This window comes from Oculina patagonica, unplaced genomic scaffold, assembly GCF_052425735.1.
Source record: "Oculina patagonica isolate OP01 unplaced genomic scaffold, crgOcupat unplaced1338, whole genome shotgun sequence".
In the NCBI taxonomy this organism is placed as follows: Eukaryota; Metazoa; Cnidaria; class Anthozoa; order Scleractinia; family Oculinidae; genus Oculina; species Oculina patagonica.
This window is the reverse complement of record NW_027557342.1, coordinates 1-5,429: the sequence shown is the minus strand read 5'-3', so window position 1 is coordinate 5,429 and position 5,429 is coordinate 1. Positions and strand designations below refer to the sequence as shown.

Genomic DNA, 5,429 nt, shown 5'->3' with positions numbered 1-5,429 from the left:
TACCGTACCCAAATTCGCAAATGGCCAATCAGAAGCGCGATCTACTGTCCTGATATCCAACGATATCAAGTCACTGACCTGATATGCCACCATATCATGGTCACCTTGAAGTAAAGTAGTGTTACCGTACGATGAATTGAAAAGAGGTTTTACCAAAAAAGCAGAACCTCGAAATTTACGATTAGCTAGTGTTTACCGACTGTAAAAGAAGTAAAAACTTTCCCGCCAAAACTAAACTTGAACGCGTTCGCCAAATGAACGATGTTTGCCGACGAGTACTGAAACATTCTGACTGAAACAATAGAGTCGGAGTTCCCAAATTTTTCGCGAAATTCTGAATTTGGGTACGGTAAATACCTAATCGCACCTTTTTTGTACGCTTCGGCGGTATATCAGGCCCGTTTGGTCTCGCCACGGGTATTTTGCCTCGACCGCGTCCCGCCAAAATACGAACCATGGCACGACCAAACTCGCCTGATATGCCGCCGAAGCGTACTAAAAAGGTACGATTAGGTATAAATGCGAGTATAAAAAGAGTATTGCGATATGCTTATTGGTATATACTGTGTGGTACACATGGAAAGGCGTTATTAAACGGAGTTGATCATCCATGTGTGTTTATATTTATACAATAACTGAAATTTTTCGCGCGCTAACTGGTGGTGAGCTATAGTCGGTGAGAGTATAGACCATGAAAAAGACGTAACCTGTAACCCAACGCGCGGGGATTTGGGGCGAAATTTTCTACACATCCTTCGGCTTGAAGTGAGAAAACGGCGATCTTACGAACTGTTACACGTACGCGATTTCGCACTAACTTTCCAACTAATTCGCCGGTAAACTTTCGGTGTAATTGTATCAAGCAAATCGACCAATTTTTCCATGGTCTTTATTCTTTTAGACCATAGAAATGACCACATAAAATGTTCTGATTTTTGCAATAAAACTTCTACTTGAGACGTGAACATTTGTGACGTCATTTCTGTGGTCTGTAAGCGTGTAGACCACGGAAAACTTGTTTAGCACTACTTTGGTACTTAGTCGATCGCGAATCTTGTGGAAAGGTTTGCTTGGTGGTTTCTTTGTATCTTATTGATGAGTGTGGACAGCTTGGCCTTGGCTTATCCTCGGTGTAAAAACCTGAAAACGCACCAGTGTCGTAAAATGATAAAAAAGAACTTCAAATAATGAAGAGCAGGAAAACAAGCCCTCAGGTTGTGTTTTGGGTGTCAATTCAGGAATGCTGCGTCAAGCCACGTCATGCAGAGTTACTCGGGCTGCCGCTTGAATAGCTTGGCATAGATTTTACCATCTTGGACGTTGGGTGACCGTGTTTTTCTTTTGAGAACTTTCCCCACTGATTCTTTACATCTGGTGGAAAAATGTGAGTGTTAAAAGTTTGAAATATATATTTTTTCTGCCCATGTAGCCTGCGTATAAACGGTTGGGATCTTTGCCGATATTGAGTATGCAAGGTTTGCAAATGAGTAAGCCGGATAAACTGATCATAATGGACAGTTTCACTGACGCACTTCCGTTTGGTAGTAAGATATGTATCTAGCTCTGATCAGTCTCAGCTTACGCAACGCATGTCTTCGTTCTGTTTTTTATTTTCTTTTTTATAGATATATTTCCCTCACGCTCCCAGCCACCCATTGATTTGGTTTTGTTTTATATGCATTTACGATTTTGTATTGATCACGGGTGGGGTTTGAAATTAATCATTTCCTGTCAATAAATTAACTGCCTGACGTTCGCGCCAACACTGCTTGACATATTCCTTACCTCGAATTATAAAGATCCTAAAAGTTGAACAACAATATGAAGATATAAAGACAACTTGAAAAGACGTCTCTAGTTGAAGAGATTTTCTTAACAGGCTCTCTCAATAGAATTTTCTTACAAAAACTTTGTCTCTAGCGATTCATCTTTTGTGGGTCTTGAATTTTTTATTAACGCACTTAACGTGTGACCACCCCCTCCCCGCTAACGTCTGGACGGATTATTATTTTGTTTTACGGAAAACTGTCGTCACAAGTACATCATCCATGTTTGCTTCAGAGGCCAAAAAGAAAGTAAATCATTCAATACTTACCATTCGTTTTCCGATGGGATTATTCATCTTTTCCGTGTTTCAAGCAAGCCTTTTCGCAAACCGACACACATCGAGACTGAAGCCCATGACTCTGCGTCACTCTCAACCGACCGACCGACCCTGTCCCCAAGCGTCCTCCCCTGGTTCTTGGTTGGAGCCGGGGATTGTGGGACTAACCATCAAGCCTCGCGCTCAGTAAAAAAGTTGCGTGACGATTTGTTCATCACGCAATCTTCATGGAAAAAAAGGTTCCTTCCTCGGGATTCATTGTATCTTGGTTAGTATTGTTTTCTGTCTTTTGTTTCTAATACTTTACGTCATCTACGTACACGAAGGAGAAGCCGGAAAAAAGTTCTCGTGACATGACGAACAATAGTTTTGTTTGATGAGTCTTGCGGATCTGTGTTGGATCGACCGACCGCATGCAGCTGCATTTTATCTGATTTTATTCAACTGACGTCTTGTCACTTTCGGCAGGTACGTATAAAGCTTCTCGCTGAATGGTCTTTATAAATACCAAGATCACCGGTATAGATAGCCTGCGTTGCAGACGAACAAAACCCCGGTATATATCGATGTTGTGTTCTGCAACTTAGGCTACGGTATAGATGACGTATGTTCCATACTCATAGCTCTTTCACGACAAGGATTTTCCCTCTCCCGTTTTACCTGTAAAAGTAGCAGTGTATAAAAAACTCAAGGTTTGTATTGATAAATACACTGTGTACATCCAAGCCGGGATATTATAGCGCGTCAGTGTAAGATTTTTTGTTATCATTCATGATTTGAGCCTTTGGGACCTACAAAGTTCAGTTAATATACACTTTTAATACCCGGGTTAATAGGACCAAGTAGGTGATCATCATAGAGTAAATTTGTTTCAAAGTGCTACATTGCATAATTTGTATGCCAGGTTTATTTGATATCATTCTGCCATATAGGTAAAATAGGATAAAGCAACTAGAAAAAAAAACTGATATAGTTCCAAGAGACTTGCGAATGTGTTTGTTTTAATGGGGTTCATTGTACTGGGGTTCTGTTTCCATCAGAAGCATACGTGATATGCTTCTGGTTTCCATTCATTTCACTGTTAGTAACTCTGGCCAGGCTGGAGAATTTATGGTTCATTAGCAAAACCCTCTCTCTCTCAATTCTCGTTTTGCCCTTGGACACATAAGGCCATGACCAGAGACTGCTGCTGCTGCCTGTCCTTTACCTTCTTCCTCAGCTCTCCCCAGCAGACTCGACTCACCTGCATCTTTTTTTCAACTGTCCATCGCCAGGTCTCGATTGGTCTTCCTCTCCATAGGCAGCGGGCAGAGCAGGGGGGAGGGGGTGGGAAGGCGGCTGTTGCCCTCCAAATGAAATTTTTGGGGGGGCTCAGCCCCCCCCCCCTCCCCCACGTTTTGGTGCCAAAAATATCATTAGCGCAGCATGAAAAATGATTGGTTTGTAAGATATCCAGTCTTGTGATCTCTTCACAAATCCTTACGTCAGGATCGTGCTCATCAACAAACTCCCCTTTGCATTACCTACAAGGGGAGGTTCACATGCTGTTTAGATTGTATTTGACATTACCTGTGGCATTGGTGAATGATGAGCATACATTTTCTGCCCTCTGACGTCACGACTAAAGAACTACCTAAGAAGCAGAGTCATCTGAACTAGCTACAATGCTTAAGATTCCAGACACATTGGACAAACAGGTTCACTTTTGCCAACAAACGAGGGTAAAAACATTTTGGGAAATTTGCTTGGCTTGGTGTACTTTGAGCCCCCCAATCAAATGACATTTTTTTGTTTACTCTCTTGCTCTCTTTTTACTTTGCCCCCTGAGTCTAACTGAGCTTATAGCTGAGCTTATTTTGGTAAGAGATGGTGGTAGATATAACCTTCGTTCTAATAGTGGTGTTGTTCTCAACTTTTCAAGCTGCAAATTTCTTCTATGCTGCCAGTGACCGATCTTTCCACATGGCTGCCCCAAAGCTTTGGAATAGTCCACATTGGGACTCCCACTCTTATATTCAGGGGCAGCACTTATTAACTTTTTTGTCCCAAATGTGGTGCTTATTTGAGGGCAGTGCTTTTTCAGGGGAGGTGCTTATTTGAGTAAATGACAGCATATATCACAGTCTGCCTTAACACACATCGCATGTTCTCACATTTACATCACAGCAGTCAGATCATGAACTAAACTTAATCTTTTGTTTACATCTAGGAATTCAATGATGCAGAAAAATGGATCTGAACCTGATTTCTCAGAGTCATGGCATCTTAGTGATGTTGTTCTTGTTGTTGAAGATAAAAAGTTCCATGTTCACCATGGCACTTTATCCATGTGGTCACCAGTGTTTGAAAAGATGTTCTCTTCAGAATTCAAAGAAAAATCAGCTAGTGAAACCCCTCTTCCTGGCAAAAATTCTGCTGAGATAAAGGAGATGTTACTTGTCATACACCCAACATCTAAACCAATAAGTGAAGACAACTGTTACTTTCTTCTTTCCTTGGCCAGAGAATATCAGATGGAGCAACTTACAGAGCGCTGTGAAAAGTATCTGTTACAGAGAGAGAAAACACCCTATCAAGCCATCGACTTTCTTGTTCTAGCCAATGAGTTTAACATGGAAGATTTGTGCAAGCAGTGTGTTGAAATTACCAAACATATCTCAATAACTGAACTGCGCCGTCATGAAAAGTATGTTTTGATTGTACCAGAAAATGGCAAACAGTTGGCTGAAAGATTTCTAGTGGAGTTACTGGAAAATAAAATACTGAGCAGTGAACAAAGGTTGAATTCATGTGAAAAAAGAAGTCAAGGATGTGTGTGAGTGGGGACTTAAAGAATTTGGACGGGTTCTGTACCTGGGGAAAAAAACCCTGAAGGAAGACGTACTCCACGTGCCCTTAGCGACTGTACAAAACTTTTGGAAGAAACAGCGCAGGAAAGTAGTGAGGTTAATGTTATGCTGCAGTTGTTATGTCAACGCCTTCGAAGTATTTATGAGCCATTTCATGCTTAAGGCACTGGGTACTGTGAGCACTTAAGATGGCATCAAGTCTTCTGAAAAAGAAGACTAAAATAATTATGTAGGGTGTGAAAAGCGTACATTTTGTCTCACTCTTCTAAGTGAAGTACTAATTAGTGGTACTATCTATTGTCTGTTTTCCTATTCTCCCCATCTTTTATCGCACGTCCTTGTTCTGAGGCTCAAATTTTCTACACTTCTCATAGTGAAAATACAAGTGGCACCTCAACTTTTTTAATTATAATCAGTGAATAACATATTAGAACAGATTATTTTATAAACCATGACATGACAATGTTTCAGTTTAT

The 5,429-nt window shown here is 41.0% G+C and overlaps 1 pseudogene; it reads left to right on the top strand.

Annotated features, from left to right (window-relative positions):
- Window positions 1–2,342: 2,342 nt before the first annotated feature.
- On the top strand, window positions 2,343–5,115 carry LOC144639815 (BTB and MATH domain-containing protein 36-like; annotated as a pseudogene).
- The last annotated feature ends 314 nt before the right edge of the window (window positions 5,116–5,429 follow it).